The following is a 17238-nucleotide window of genomic DNA, read 5'->3' on the forward strand; positions in this document are numbered from 1 at the left end:
CTTGGATTTACAGAGATCCTCTTGCCTCTGACTCTCTGTGTAGAAAAATGGGAATGAAGAAGAGATATATTCAAAATAACTGAAACAAAAGTTATTTGAGCTTGTGAGGCAGAGGCAGGCAGAGACTACACAGAGAAACCATGTCTTGAAAAAATAGAAACAAACAAAACACCAAAAATTATTTGAGGATGGGAATTGTTGGAGAGTTCCACAGAACAGTTCTAACACCATATCTCTTAGTATCTTAGACCTATAGGTTATATTGGGTCCTTAGGTAGAATCTGAAGTGGTAAAACATCTTAAATAGATCTTAGTGTATGAGTTTTTTCTGTTATTTAGAACTTTTTCTTACATTCTGAAACTCTTCCTTTGGAATGAGCAGTCTTGTGACACACAGAGTAGTTAGGAAAGCAAGTTTATTTATTTATTTATTTATTTATTTATTTTTTGAGACAGGGTTTCTCTGTGTAGCCTTGACTGTCCTGGACTTGCTTTGTAGACCAGGCTGGCCTTGAATTCACAGAGATCGGCTTACCTGTGCCTCCCAAGTGCTGGGATTAAAGGCGTGGGCCACCACTGCCCAACTTAGAAAGAATTTAAATTGTGTCTTAATAGTAGGTTGGATTTATTCTTATTTTAGTATTTCTTGCTTTTTTTTTTTTTTCATAAATGCACTGGGCATTAAAGTAAAGGTCCGAGTGTAGAAAATAATAATGCTGAGAGGTTTAGACTTGCTCACTCTTACAGAAGGAGCTGGTGCCTGGGGAGTAAGCAGCAGCATGCTAATAAGGCTCTCGGTTGACTTCCCATCCTTCTTGGTCAGGCTCTGTACTCTAGTAGTGGCACTGTAACCAGTGTGGCAGAGGTGGGGATACTCTAGAGAGACACTTGTGTCCGTTGGACTCTTGAAACAGTAGCCCCCCAAAATTGGAGCTGCACTCCCTCCCCGCTCCAGGAATCTCATGTTAGGAGAAGGGAAAGCCTATAGCCTAAGCCCTGTTGGGGAGAGGAGGGAGGATAGGTGGGCAGGGGCAACACTCCTCCTGGAAAGAAAACTCCTTTAGAGGAGAGAAAGCAGAACCATACCTTGACCTGGTTGGGGCTTCACCCTCTTCTTTAGCCTCACATTGGGACTCAGAAGATGGGTCTGACCAGGGGTCACTGGATCTCTTCGCTCCTCCTCACACTGTTTGACTCTGTTGCCTTATTGTGTGTCTATGGATGGTCAGACCTGACTTGTTGAGACACAGGCTGTGATCCGAAGACCATAACAGCACATCCCAGAATTCAATGTGATTCTCTATGACCCCCTTGGGGGTCACATCAGATATCATGTATCAGATATTTTACAGTATGAATCATAACAGTACAAAAATTAGTTATCAAGTAATAATGGGTCACCAAAATCTGAAGAACCAACTATTAAAGGGTTGCAGCATTAGCAAGTTTGAGAACCATTCTCCTCCCTGGAGAACCTTTTTTTATTTTTAAAGGGTACAGGTGTCTCAAGCCAAGGTTGCACTGTGTAGCCCCAGACTCAAAAGATCTGCCTACTTTTGTGCTGAGATTAAAAGCTCCTGGAGAAACAACTTTTAAGAGTTGCCTTTGCAGCCACATGTGCAGTGCATACTTTAATCCCAGCACTCGGGAGGCAGAGGCAGGCTTATGAGTTCGAGGACAGCCTGGTCTGCAAAGTGAGTCCAGGATAGCCAAGGGTATACAGAGAAACCCTGTCTCAAAAAACAAAACAAAATAAAAACAAACAAACCCAAAAAAACCAAAAACAAAAACCACAACAAAAAGTTGCCTTTGCTTGCTTGTCAAATTGCTTTTAAAATGTTTTCCTTTAGAATTTTTTTTTTTTTTTAAACAGCCTGGCATCCTAGCTCTCAGGGAGACAGAGGTAGGTGGATAGATGATAGTTCAAGGCCAGCTTGGTAAAAAAAAAAAAAAAAGCGAGTCCAGGACAGCCAAGGCAACACAGAGAGACCCTGCCTTGAAAAACAAAAACAACATTTATATGTGTGATTGTTTTGCCTTTATGTATGTATGTGTGTGCACCTCGTGCATGCCTGGTGCTCACTGAGGCCGGAAATGGGTGTCTCAACCTCTGGCATATGAATTACAGATGGTTCTGGGAATCGAACCCAGATTTTCTGGTAGAGTAGCCAATGTTCTTAACCTCAGAGCCATCTCTCCAGTTCCTTTAGTGTTTTTTATAGTGTTTTGGTTTTTCGAGATAGGTTTCTCTGTGTCACCTTGGCTGGCCTTTGTAGATAGTTATGAAAATCTGTCATCTTCCTAGGGTTATACCAAAGAATGAAACATAATGAAAAGGTTAACTAAAAGTCAAGACTAGTAGTAGACTGTTGGTAATTTGTGTATGTATGTATCTGTCATATGTATATGTGAATATAGGTGTACATGCAGGCAGATATTGTGTCCACATGCGTGCACACTTGTGTGGAGGCCAAAAAACCTCAGTGGCTGTTTGCCCTGATGCTGGGGAGGGTGTGGATGTTTTATGGGTCAGAGATTGACATTGGGTGTCTTCTCCACCTTTGTTTTTTGAGATAGCGTCTTTCTCACTGAACCTAGAGCTTACTGATCAGCTAGACTATCTGGAAGTAAGCTCTTGGATTTGCCTGTCTCCCTTGCAAGCCCTGGTTTTACAGATGCCTTCCATGTCTGGCTTTTATATGGGGCCTAGTGAACAGAACTTAGCTTTTGATGCTTGTGCAGCAAGACTTTCCTTCTGAGCTCTCTCTGCATCCTCCTACCGTGTGTGTGTGTGTGTGTGTGTGTGTGTGTGTGTGTGTGTGTGTATGTATGGGTCTGTTTTCTCAGTTTCCTGATTCCTGGAGGAGCTTGTGAGCTACCTGATAGGGGTTCTGGGTCTCCTAGTAGAACATGAAGTGCTCTTAACTGCCGAGCCATCTCTCTAACTCCTTTCTTTTTACCTTACTTTTTTTTTTTTAATGTTCTATGTTGCGTTTTATGTGTTTTGTCTGTGTGTATGTCTGTGCACCATGCACACATGTACTTGGTGCTTGTGGACGCTAGAAGAGAGTGTTAGATTCTCTGGAACTGAGTTTAGAGTTTCTTGTGAGCCACCATGTGGGTGGTGGGAATTGAACATGGAGTCTCTCAAAGAGCAGACAGTGCTTTAAAAAAAATTTTTTTTTTAAAGTCAAGTTTCTTTTTGTGTAGTCCTGGTTGTCCTGGGAACTAGATCTGTCTGCCTGCCTCTGCCTCCCAAGTGCTGGGATTACAGACATGAGCCACCACTGTCCTTGCCGGTGCTCTTAACCACTGATCATATCTTCAGCCCGTCTGTCTTGTTTTTAAGACCGTCTTTCTTACTCCTTTGAGACTAGCTGGCTCATGAACCTCAGGGATCTATCTGTCTTCAGGCTGAGTCCAAGCCCTGGTTATTTTGCATCAGTTCTGGCCCTCTTTACCACAGGTCTTTGAATCCTCTTCCCCAGTCCCCAGCTGCCATTTCTGTGTCCTTAACTTCTGAGCAGAATGACTCTTGAGCAGTGGCTCTCAGCCTGTGGGTCATGGGCTCTTTGCAGTCACATATCAGATATCCCTCATACTTTATGATTCACAACAGTAGCAAAATTACAGTTATGAAGTATCAGTAGAATAGTTTTATTGTTGAGGGATACCACACCACAGAATTAAATTGATGGGCATAAATAAAATTGCGATGGGTTTGTATAGGGAGGGTTACAGGTCAGGAAGGAATCTGGCTAAGTTAGTTGGAAAAAGGGCATAGGATTGAGATGTGGGAGCCCAAACCCAAGATTTTGCCCAGAAAAACAAAGATTTCACCTCTTGTTTTACCTCATTTCACTCATTTGCTTGCATTACCAGGTGCTGGCTTGAGTCTTAACTTAAGCTCCCCCCCTCCCCATTTTTTGAGACAGGGTTTCTCTGTGTAGCCTTGGCTGTCCTGGCCTCACTTTGTAGACCAGGCTGGCCTCGAATTCACAGAGATCCGCCTACCTCTGCCTCCCCAATGCTGAGATTAAAGGTGTGTGCCACCAGGCCTGGCTAACCTTAAGCTTTTAAAGCCGAGTTTGATGTCTTTAGTAACTGCTCTGACAGTCGGAGTAGTGGGAAAAGTGGTAGGAGTCCTCTACCAGGAGGTGGAAAGAACAGTCAACGCTTAGTGGCTTGAGTTGGCTTGAAGGATTAATAGCAGCTCCTTAGCCAGACTAGGCTTGGGAAGGCATTCCTGGCAAAAAGAGTATTGTATACAGAAGAATGGAGTCAGGAAGTGGTAGGGCAGTTTGAAAAGCTGCAAATTGTGCTCTGTGTGAAAGGGATGTAAAGTTTTTAAGTGGTAATGATACCAGTTGATAAGTGGTGATTCTAAAGGCTCTTACAAGTCTCATAGTTAGTATTTACTTTGTACCACACTTCCACATTGGTAAGGAAAGAAACAACATACTTTCGCATTGTGAGACTTCAGATGCTAGCTAGAGAGCAGTGTTTTAACTTTGTTTAAACTACATTTATTCAATTTATATGAGCAAGGAATCTTGAAACCTTTTGGAGGTACTCTTACTAATTTGAGAAATGATTGTAGACAGTGGCAGACTATTAAGACTATACACAGGGAGAGCAGAGGTCATAGTTGGTTTGCATATATAGATGCGAATGAGGAAGACTAGGAACAGGACCTGAATTAAGGCAATGTTTGTAGAGATAGGGCTGGTGAAGTGGAGCAAAAGGCTGGAAGGTGTTATCATGGAGTCTAGGGTGACGTGTAAATTTGTTTTAGACAATCATAATCATTAAGTGGTAGAATGAGTTGATAAGTTAGAAGGGCAGGATATTTTGAAGAAAGGTTGAATTTTGGTTGTCTGTAAACAAACATGAAGAGGTTGAATCTGTGGTTGCGAAAATTGAGAGATGAGTGCAGAAAACTGATGGGTGGTTGTTGCCATCATAGACATTCCAGCAGCGCTACACTTTGTCACTGCTGACATGGTTACCAAAACAGCCCAGGGGACATTAACAGTTAAGTGATCATACAAGATAGCAAGGCTGGAGAGAGGGCTCAGCCGTTAAAGGCTAGGCTCACAACCAAAAAATATAAGGAAGCAGTAGCTTGGTCGCCTGCCTAATTGCCTTTCTTTTTAGGCTAGTATAATGTAAACTGTAGTTAAGCAGAATTGTGGGACATAGAAAGGGCATGTGTGGGCCATCTCGGAAGCCTGGTTACTGTTTTTTTTTTTTTTTCACGAGTAGATGGACCAGCTCTTTTAATAGCAACAGTTGATTTAATGGATTTTTGGGAAGTAATCCCATGAAAAAGTACTGCTGTTGTTGTTCTTTAACTTGTTGGAAAGGCTTTTTAACTTAGTTTTATCTCACACTTGCCTTTCCAGAGAACATGTTCTTGTTTTTAAGAAGATGCTTCTTAGGCCTGGAAGTGTGCTAGAGTGGCCAGGGGTAGAGTGCTTGCCTAGTGTGGGCAAGACCTTGCTTCAGTCCTCAGCACCTCAAACAACTAAGCTGCAACACAACAAAATGGCATTACATTATTTGTAGTTGTGTAGATGCCTGTGAAGGTGGCTTATAGACTAAAATATACGTGTACAGATGTCAGTTATTGTTTTTTATACTTTTTAGCCTTTACTGGCTGGGACACATTCAGTAGAGCAGCCCTGGCTGTTTCTGCCTCCTGAGTGCTGTGATTACATGAGAGCGCCACCACCATACCTTCCACCACCAGCCCAGCCTCCAAAAGGCATGGCCCTTGCTAGGAAGCACTGACTGGCCTTTGCTACCTGAGTATATTTTTAAATTTTTTCATAGATTATAGTTGTTTGAGGTCTTATATTTTGCAGGCTTTAGTTGAGGAAAGGAATAAAGCAGAAAAACAAATTCATACAATTTCTGAAGTTCACATAATCCAAGTGCATGTGCCTTTATAACAGCTGCCTGGGAGGCTGAAGTAGGAAGATTCACAGGTAAAGGCCACCCTGCGCATTATAATATCTTACCTCAATACGAGACTCTCCAGTTCTGACACACAGTTGACCTAAGTGCTTGTTGGTTACAATTGTACATATACAAGATTGTGTCTTTTGTAAAGAATGATTTCCTACTGATTTTGTGTGTCTTTGCGATTGAACCTTCCAAGTCATCAAGCCTGGAAGAGTGAACTATGAGTCATACTGTAGTAAAGATCATGAATGAAACAACAAAAAAAAATTTTTTTTTTAAAGCAGTGCAGTAAGCCTGAAGCAAATCATGCTGAGCTACTGTAAGCATTAGGCTTTCTGTTAATGTATGTATGCGTGCGTGCGTGTATATAAAACTGAGGTGCTAAGGAAGTAGAGCTTCACTAACACATGCAAAGCTCAGGGTTTTAAACTCCCTACCCGAGTGCTGGGATTAAAAGCGTGCGCCACCACACCTGGCCATTTCTGGGGTTTCTATCTCCCAAACATACTGAAGGTTTAGGAATAGAATACATTCTCTGGAAAACTTTCTTCTCTTGTTTTCTTCTTTTCCTTGTTGTTCTGTATTTACCTGTTCTTCCTGCCCACTCTGCGGCTGTATTTTGAGTCCTTTCTGTGCATGCTATTACCTTTTTTTTTTTAACCTTTATTTTATGTGCCTTGGTGTTTGCCTGCATGCATGTCTATGTAAGACCATCAGGTTTTGGAGTTACAGACAGTTGTGAGCTGCCATGTGGGTGCTGGGATTTGAACCTGGGTCCTCTGGAAGAACAATCAGTGCCCTTAATCACTGAGGCATCTCTCTAGCCCTCATGCTATTACTTTTTGTTTGACAATCCAACTGTAGTGTAGTCGTTTTAAATGCATTAGTAACATTAATAATAATGTACACATACCACTTAATTTTGAGAACTAAGAGCAGTGACACCAGCTTTGAACACTCTGTGCAGTGACCCGGTATCACCAGTCACTCACTGACAGCAGCAATAACATTTAAAAAGCACTCCAGTTTTAGCTGTGGTAAAATGTGGAAAACAGCAGTCTGAGAACTAATGCATTTAGATTTCAGCCATCAATTTAAATGTCAACTGAGTTATTAGTGACTTTAGTTAATAGTATTGCAGTTTTAAGCTGGCACTAATTTGCATTAATTGAGAGAACTTTTCATTTATTTATTATTCACAGAAACCCTTAACTTTAAATCTGAATTATAGATTTTAGGTTGGAGTAATTAGACTTATTTGGCAATTTGTCTTGTTTACATAGACTATTTGTTTTCTTAATCTTTATTGTATTCAGTCAGTGTCTCTGTTATACTATTTAACTTTTGCTTGTTTTAAAATAAGCTTTTACTTATTCCAGTGAGTTTTTACTTTCAAGTTCCATTGTCACCCTGTAAGATAGGGGGAGATTCATAATTTTACACTCAATTATAAAGAGGAACTTGAAGTTTATGACACTGGTGACCACTACTCTACAATACTTATTACACTTCCTGAGTTAATGGTAATACTTTGGTGAATTGTCTTACAGTGCTCCTCTGTCCCTTTTCTCTCCCTCCTTTTTTGAGACAGGATCTCACTATGAAACCGTGGTTAACCTAGAACTCACTCCCTAAACCAGGCTGGCCTAAGACTCACAGTGATCAGTATACCTCTGCCTCCAGAGTGCTAGGATAAATACATATATGCAACTTTTTGATTACTACAAAAGTTGTGCATTGGTCATGTTTAATTTCATAAGTTGTCTGTGCATTCTGTTTTCAGACATTGAGATAGATTCTAAGGGGCTTAGGCTTTGTTACAAACAATGCAGTAGGAAATGTTTTATGTACACATTCTTTTCAGGTTTTTGTTTTTTTGTTTTTTGTTTTTGCTTTTCAAGACAAGGTTTCTCTGTGTAGCCTTGGCTGGCCTGTCTTGAAGTTGCTTTGTAGACCAGGCTGGCCTTGATCCACCTGATTCTGCTGAGGTTACAAGCCTTCACAGGGCTCATTATAATTACTTTTGAGTTGACCTATAAAGCAATAATTTTATTATGGCATATGTGTGAATGCTCAGACACATACGTGAGTAATTATACTTTGTTTTAATTAGTGTCTTTCCCCTACTACCCTCTTCAGAATTCAATTGTATTAAGGGTATCTCTTGCTCGCTCCTTCCTTCCTTCCTTCCTTCCTTCCTTCCTTCTTCTTTTTATTACCACCTTAAAAGCTAGGTGTTTTACCATATACTTTTCTTTATCTATTTGTGTTTTTAGTTTTGAGAGGGTCTAACTATTGAGCCCTGGTTGGCCTGGAGCTCACTGAATAGACCACTCTGGAATTGAACTCAGGTTGCCTGTCTCTGCTTCCAGTTGCTGGGATTTTAAAGGCCCATGTCAATCATGCCCAGCTCTTATTATGGTTTTTGTTGCATATCTTATTTTTCTCTTGATATGTGAACATGAAAGCAAACCCTTTTCATATTGACATCTCCAGCCTTACTAAACAGATTGGTGTACTATGCCTTAACTTTAATCACTGAACATTTAACGGAAGCCCGTCTCTTTTTCCTTAGCAGTGTTGGAATGCCACCTACAGGTGAAAGAATGCAACAGCAGGCTGTACGAAGTGCCCGTGCTGGTTTGTTTGTTGGTTGGTTTGTTTTTCTCTTCGAGACAGAGTTTCTCTGTTACACAGAGCCCTGGCTGTCCTGGACTCTTATTTGTAGACCAGGCTGGCCTCACAGAGATCTGCCTTACCAGTGCTGGGATTACAGGTGTGTGCTTCAACTGTTTTTGTTTGTTTGGTTTTTCGAGACAGGGTTTCTCTGTGTAGCCTTGGCTCTTCTGGACTCCCTTTGTAGACCAGGCTGTCCTCAAGCTCACAGTCCGCCTGCCTCTGCCTCTTGAGTGCTGGGATTAAAGGCCTATGCCACCACCCCTGGCTGTTTTGGTTTTTTTTAAAGAGACAAGATCTCTGCATAGCCATGGATGTCCAGGAGCTCAGGATATAGACCAGGTTGGTCTTGAGCCACCTGCCTCTTTCTCCTGAGTGCATGTGCCACTACATTTGGTGCCTGTGCTCTTGTAATGCAAAGCCTTTTCATGGTTGAATCCACCTTGGGCGTCATTTCATCAGCTTTGTAGTAGTGGAGACATTGAGACCAAGATAAAGGAAAGGACATGTGTAATACTTCTACTGGATTGTCTCTGTGGACAAGTTAAAGCTAATGCTCCTGTTCTGTGGCCTTTTGTTTGCTTTCTTTGGAAGGTAGCAAAGTTACATTCTGCTTTTTGTTGTTTTTTTAGTTTCTCAAGACAAGGTTTTTGTTGTTGTTGCCTTCTTTTTGGTTTTTTTTGTGTAGACTGGCTGCCCTTGAAGTCACAGAGAACCACCTACCTTTCAGCCTCTCAGTGCTGGGATTAAGGTTAGTGCCATCACCTGAAAAGCAAAATACAAAAACAAAAACAACAACAACAACAAACAGCAACAACAAAAAACAAGGTCTCTCTCTGTAGCCTTGGTTGGCCTGGATCTCACTTATGTAGAACAGGCTGACACTAAACTCACAGAGCTCTGCAGCCTCTGCTCCTGACTGCTGGGATTAAAGATCTGTATTACCACACCCAGTTTCTTCTGCTCTTAATATGATATACTTGCCTACTTGATTCTATAGATGAATTCAATTAAAAAAAAAAAAAAAGAATATGCAGCCAGGCAGTGGTAGTGCACTCCTTTAATTCCAGCACTGAGGTAGAGGCAGGTGGATCTCTTGAGTTCGAGGCCAGCCTGGTCTACATTTCAGGACAGCCAGGATTACACCGAAAAACCCTGTCTTGAAAAACAAAATAACACTTTGCTAACTTTAACGCTGAGTATAGAATTTGGAAATGTCATACACATAAGAAATAGGAGACTTCTAGGACTTGAATAAGTAGACTTGATTTTTTTTTTTTTAAAGTCCAGATCATATGAAGTTGAAGCTGAGGTTGAACTCCCACGCACCTGAAGAGATCTTGAATTTTTGTTTTTGTTTTTGTTTTTTTTTCCAGACAGGGTTTCTCTGTGTAACAGCTCTGGCTGTCCTAGAACTCGCTGTGTAGACCAGGCCTGCCTCGGACTCACAAAGATCCACCTGCCTCTGCCTCCCAAGTGCTGGGATTAAAGGCGTGTGCCACCACTGCCCGGGGAGATCCTGAATTTATGGTCCTCCTACCTCCCCCTCCCAAGTACTAGCATTACAGGCATGCACCACCATGGCCAGCTTATTTTTTAAATTATTAGGTTAGCATACAGAATAGTAGTTTTCGGTATGGTGCTTTCATACATGAGCATTGCTGTCTCACTCCTCACTCCTCTACTGCCTTTCCCCATTCCCCTTTCCTCCTTAATGTGCAGACCAAACTGGGTGGTGTGGCACATGCCTACCTAAATCCCAGCACTCTGGAGGTAAAGGCAGGAGGGTCGTGTGTTCGAGGCCAGCCTCAGTTGCATAGGAAGTTGGAGGGCAGCCTGGGTTACATGATATTTTGCTTTTTTTTTTTTTTTTGTGGGGTGGTGGTGGTGGTTGTGGTGGTGATGGGGTTCAAGACAGGGTTTCTTTGTATAGCCTTGGCTGTCCTGGACTCCTTTGTAGACGAGGCTGGCCTCAAACTCACGGCGATCCTCCTGCTTCTGCCTCCAGAGTGCTGGGGTTAAAGGCATGTACCACCAAACCTGGCTGAGACTTTGTCTTAAAAAACCTTAATAAGCTGGACATGGTGGTGCATGCCTTTAATCCCAGCACTCAAGGCAGAGTTGAGGCCAGCCTGGTCTACAAAGCAAGTCCAGGACAGCCAAGGCTACACAGAGTAACCCTGTCTTGAAAAACCAAAAAAAACAAAACAAAACAAACAAACAAAATACCTTAATAACTAAATAAACCAAACTTACTATTAGATAAACTATTTTGTCTTTGAGGACAGTCTTAACCATATGGGATACCTCTAAATAAAAGTGTTCATTTAAGAAGTTATATATAATAAAAGTGATTTTAAAATAGTGTAGACTAAACTCATTCTTCATATTAATCCTAACACAGGTAATTATAGTGTGTGGCCTAATTATATTTTGTTATGCCTATCATGTTGCTCTATAAAATAAAAAACATATTATAAAAAGTCTTCACTTGACAAATGTAAATAGAGTCTTGGTTTGGTGTATATTGGACACAATAGTCTTCCTTAAGCCTAAACACAGAAACAAAAGCATGTATTATAAGAGAAAGTCTGAGATGGGAAGTGATAAAATGGGTATTGAGTAAACCTTTGTTAAAATTTAGCTGGTATCTTTGTAAAATTTCCAGGTATTCATTAAGTTATATTATGTCATTTTTATTGTTAGGAGCTGATTTGAAGTTACGTTCTGTCCTCAGAGTTGTTGGAAGATTTAAGACTTTATTATTCTTTTTACATAGATACTTGTATAGGTCACAAAACTAGGATTGTTCACTGGATTGAGTTAGAACTTAAATGTACCAGAGCATATTTTATTTCAGTTGCAGAGTAGAAATTTTGAATTGTGGGTTTGTGATGGGTGTTATAAATTTGAAAATAAAAAATATTGAGAATGCCAGTTGTAGTATTTATAATTCAGGACCTTTGAGGCATCTTTTGCTTTTGTCCTTTGTATTTTAGCTGGATGAGGTGGTAAATGCAATTGGAAAACTCTCAGCACTTGGGAAGTTAAGGAAAGAGGCTGGGACTAATTTAGACTATATATGGAGAGACCTTACCTCAAAAAAGGGGCAAGGATGAAATGTTTAAGAAGCTTTATTTGTACATGTCATGAGGGGGTGTGGCATGGATGCAAGTATATACATGTCGCATCACTTCCGTGAAGGCCAGAAACACCTACATAGTAAGTGCAGGTTCAGCCTGGGCTGCATGGGAGTCTTCACAAAGAAAAACAAAATGTAATATGTAAAATTGCTACATTTAAAGTTTTACTTCAGTTACTGACCACTGAGTAAAGTACCTTAGGAAATTAATCCTTTGGGAATTAGACAGTTTAAATTTTCATGTCATGCTATTTTGATACAGGCCTCAGACCGACCTTGAACTCATTATTCTGACTCAGTCTGCCTGTTGCCTTGTTTTAAGAAAAAAGTCTCAAGCCTTTAATCCAGCACTCAAGAGGCAGAGGCAGGCGGATCTCTGTCAGCTGGAGGCCAGCCTGGTCTACAAAGTGAGAGTCAAAGCTACACAGAGAAACCCTGTCTTGAAAAACCAAAAGAAAGAAAGAAACAGTCTCACTAAAGACTATTTTCAGTGGTTCTTAATAATTATGGAATGTGGGTGTGGGGAGTGAGCATTATGTTAAACTTGATGACTTTCGTTTCATAGCTTCACTTTGTCCTCCACTGCATTTTTTTCTTTCCGTCCCCACGAAGCAAATCCATTTCATTATAAATTCAGGGAAGGGCTTGGTTAAGGACAATAGCCTAGCCCTTTGCTGCTTAGATAACATCAAGATTCAGGCATGCACTGTGGCCGGAACTTGTGTTGTGTGTGCTAGCAGGATAGGATTTACTCAAATAGGAGTTCTGCCAGTGACAAAGGACAGAGCGTTTATCTTCTAAAATCCATGTAAATTTGCAGAATTAAAAAGTCCTAAATTTTAATATCTTAATCATTTTGAAGCAATTTAAACAGAATTAATATTTGGCATAAAAGTTTGATGTCTGTGTGGATTTTTATGGTTTTATTTTATATGAAGAGCCAGCTTTTGAAAGCTGAAGTACCAAGATCAGAGAGGAATAGTGGTAAGAAATATTTATTTTTTATGAGAAATTGACTTGATTGGAAAAAATGCACTCTAGCAAGTTACCAAAGGTGTACTTTACTTAGTGTATTTTTGAAGCTTGCTGTTAATGTTAATGCTTCAAATGTCTTAATTGGGGGTATAACATAAAGGTATTTAATATGCATCTTGGCTACATTGTATTTTAATATTTTATTTTGTCTTTATGGAGTCTTTGAAATGTTAAAGGTTTATTATTTATATAAACATTTACATTTAATTATATACTTATAATATCCATGATTTAAATGTAAGCACAGTTGGAATTACTAGTTTTATAAGTGTATTTGAAGAGTTAATTCTTGGCAATTTTGTGATGTCTATGATTATATTTAAAGTTATGACAATGCATGATGTTTAGAACAATTTTATATTTAAATTAATTTTATTATGTTGCTAACTTTGGTAAAATTTGGTAAGGCATTATTTTTCTCTTAAAGCGGTTGACTTGCAGAGAAATAATTCTTGTATAAAAAGCAAAGCTGCACTGTGTCAAGGCTAACACAGAGAAACCCTGTCTCGAAAAAACAAAACAAAAAAAGCTGCAATGTAATATGGTCAGTGATTGTTTAAGAAAATTTAAGCACAGGTTGTCCTACGCAATAAATTACCATATGATAGAGTATTTCTTGCTTTTTTTTTTTTAAACTATTTAAGATCTTGGGAATGCTAGACTATAGTCAACCTGTTAAAGAAATTTAGAGAAAAAAATTTAAGTAGTAAAGGGGCCCACTGAATTTTAATGGCAGTTTCAGCTAGTTATACTGGTTCATTTCTATAATCTCTGGAGGCTGAACTAAAAGGATTGCCATGAATTTCAGCTAGCCTGGACTACATAATAGTGAGTATGATGTCAGGCATCTGTACATAGCAAGGCTTATGGGAAAAGAGCAGAGTGTATGTGTGTTGGGGCATGGGTTTTGGCACTGACAATATCTTGGCAAATACTGATCAGTAAGTATTCAGTTGAAGGCTTTAGGCCAGGTATGGTGGAGAATCTCCATATGGTGGCAGGGCTTCCCTGCTTTTGTTTTTTCGAGACAGCCTCTGCCTCCTGAGCGCTGGGGTTTTGTTTATTTATTTGTTTGTTTGTTTTTTGAGACAGGGTCTCTCTTTGTTAGCCTTGGCTGTCCTGGAGTAGCTTTGTAGACCAGGCTGGCCTCGAACTCACAGCGACCAGCCTGCCTCTGCCTCCCAGGTGCTGGCTGGCAGGGCTTCTCTGAAGCCAGCATGGTATACATAGTGGGTTTGAGGCCATACTTTACCGTTAGTAAATAGCTAAACCTTACCCAAAAAAGGCGGGGCTGCGCTAAGGGACCTTCTTTCAGATCTTTTCCTTTCCCCTTGTCTGTGTTTTTTCAGGCAGAGTTTCCTGTAGCCCAAGCTGGCCTGGAACTCGTGGTAACTGAGGCTGACCTTTAATTCTTCTCCTTCTGCCTCCACTTTCTAGCTTCTAGGTTTATTACAGGTGGCCCCTTGCCCACATTGCTCTTTATTTGTGTACAGCTCTTCTGTGTCTCCCGTGACTCCCAGCCTTAGCAGATGAGGGACTCTGGGCCTTGTTGTCCTCAGTGAACTGGAACATGTGTAGAGCTTACTGGATTAGCTTCACAGAGCTCAGTTACAAGTTTCCGTCATTGCCTGATGTTTAGTTTTTAAAGTCATTATGCATTTTTTGGTTTTTGTTTTTGTTCTTTTAGACAGGTGGAAAACTGATAACTATTAGAAACTGAAGATTATAAAAACCGGAAGCAGGGGCTAGTGAGATGGCTCCGTGGGTGTGAGTGGGGGTCTCATAAACCTACTGACCCGAATTCAATGCCTGTCACTCAGTAGAAGGCGAGAACTGACTCTGTTGTCCTGATCTGCACACATTTTGTGAGCTGCCCATCTGACTTACCCTCTGACACGGGCAGGACTGCACTGTACCCTACAGGTTCAGCAGTGCCTGCTGATCTTCATGGTAGGGAAGGGTGCTGGGCTTGCTCAGTCCTCCGTATTCTAGATAGATAGCCTTGAGAGTAACTGCCACCGAGGCAGAGGTTTGATGGGCTGTTACATTGTGTGTTGGAATGACTATCAGGTGTGCTCGTACCTGAGTGCTGTCCTAGACTGAGAAGACATTATTCCAAAACTGGTGCAAAGGGTTTGGATGATCACCTGACTTGTTTTGGGGAAGATGGACAAGATACTTATAAAGCCCATTCTGCAGTGAAATTGAGTTTAATGTTTTTCTTATTGATAAACTGTTTTAAACAGTTTTATATAAGGGGCAGCTTAAAATTCATTTGAATTTTACTTTGTCATGATGAAAAATGTTGTTGTCGCTGGGTGGTGATTGCACTCAGGAGGCAGAGGCAGGCAGATCTCTGAGTTTGAGGCCAGCCTGGTCTACAAAATGAGTCCAGGGCAACCAAGGCTACACGAAGAAAAAACAAACGAAAAATAAAAATAAAAATGCTGCTGTCTTAGCACAAATACCTTTGTCAAAAAATTAACAGTGGCAAGTGTGGTGGCTCAGGCCTTTAATCCTAGCACTCAGGAAGAAGCAGGTGGATCTCTGTGAGTTGGCGGGCAGCCTGGTCTAAGGACAGCCACGGCTCTGTTGCATGGAGAAACCTTGCATGAAAATCACAAAAAGACCCAAACAAATGTTCTTCTGAGTGTCTATGTGCCAGCTGTGATGTTCATTGGTTGGAGGAAAGTGTGCCATCTAAATTGAGGGGGGTGATAGTGTCCCACTGTGTTCTGCAGAAACAAGCCTGTTTTATTTTTTTAGTGTGGTGTGTGTGTGTGTCGTGCATATGCATACTCCCTGTGGAGTTTATGCTGGATGTTAGAACAATTTTCAGGAATCTCTTCTCTTTCAACTGTGGGTTCAGAGTGTCAAATTCAGGTCATTAAGCGTCTGTGGCAAGGCCATCTCACCAGCTCCCTACTCTTGTTTTAAAGCAGTGATTCACTCAGACCTTTTAGATTTAGTCTTTCCTGTAGACTTTACTGTTGGTGTTAAAGAGGTTTTGTTTACACTGGGTATGTGTATTGATACTGTATTACAAGTTAGAACTTTCCAAGTGTGGTGAGTGATGCCTTTAGTCTCAGCACTCAGGTGGCTCCATGAATTCAAGGCCAGGCTGTGAACTGTACGTAGTGAACTGTAGGCTAGTGAGTAAAGAAGCTGTTGGAACTGATGACTTAAATGTACCTGGCCATTACTATTGTGGAGGACTCATGTCAGTACTGCCAAGTGCTAAAGTCTGAGGTGCTTGATGGCTTCTTTCAAGTGGTGGAGTGTTTGCTCTTTGCTATTCCCAGCAAGAAACAAGTGTGCATGTTCAGTTCAGGTGCTTCCTTTTCCTGTATATTTTTGATTCCTGGTTAGTTGAGTTCACTGGAAGTCTTCTGAGGGCTGCAGATACGGATGAGTGGGAGAACACTCAGCGTCACACACAGTGTCCTGGCAGGCTTCCCCGGCACCTCAGAATCACAATGAGTGACATGCCACTTTTTGGCCCTCCACTACTTATGGCCATAAAACTGAGTATGCTTCATTAACCTATACCTGCTGCAGCTTTGATATGTAACAGTTTAATTACTGGGAGAAGTAATATTTTTTCATCTTTAGCTTACTCATCTACCTCTAGCTGAAATGCTTTAGAGCAAAGCAGCAAGCACCAGCCAGAAAACCAATCTTAATAGCCTTTGTGGGGGGCGCGTGTGAGGTGGGAGAGGAAGAGTCTCACCAAGCCCATGATTACCCTGGCTCTGTCTCTCGAATGCTGGGGTTATAGGTGTGCATCGCCGGGCCTGTGTCTCAAGATACTTGCTGAATGTGTTACATACATAATAGTAATTACTAGCCCGATTTTTATTAGGATAGCACTCAGCCAACTATTCCAGTGCACTGAGCAGTCCTGATTGTTTCTCTATGAAGCTTGTCTAGGGTGAAAACTCACAGAGGTCACTGATTCCTAGCCAAAGAGATAATAAAAAGGGGAGATTACTTTTATTACTAAAAGAGAATATAAAAGAAATTAATAAAATATAAAACACTATCATTTTTCTTGCCAAGGTAATAGACATTAAAATTTGTTGAAAATTTTTGTTTGGCTAGGTGGCGGTGGCACACAGTCCCAGCATTCTGCAGGCAGAGGCGGATGGATCTCTGAGTTTGAGGCAAGGCTGACCTACAGAAGGAGTTTCAGGACAGCTAGGCTACTACACACAGAGCGAAACCCTGCCTTAAAAAACAAATCTAGTGAGTTTGAGGCCAGCCTGGTCTACAAAGGGATTCCAGGACAGCCAAGGCTAACACAGAGAAACCCTAAAGCAATTAAAGGTGGTGGTTGTGACAGGGTTAGAGTTCACTATGTAAACCAGGCTAGCCTTGAACTCACAGATTTGCTTACTCTTGCAATGGACTAGCTACCA

The 17238-nt window shown here is 41.0% G+C and overlaps 1 protein-coding gene across 5 annotated transcripts in view; it reads left to right on the top strand.

Annotated features, from left to right (window-relative positions):
* ATP13A3 (ATPase 13A3) overlaps positions 1–17238 on the top strand; it is a 95188-nt gene that overhangs the window by 25706 nt on the left and 52244 nt on the right. The gene's annotated exons all lie outside the window — the stretch shown is intronic.

The sequence above is a fragment of the Acomys minous genome (genome assembly GCF_964271855.1).
Source record: "Acomys minous genome assembly, chromosome: 11".
Taxonomy (NCBI): domain Eukaryota; kingdom Metazoa; phylum Chordata; class Mammalia; order Rodentia; family Muridae; genus Acomys; species Acomys minous.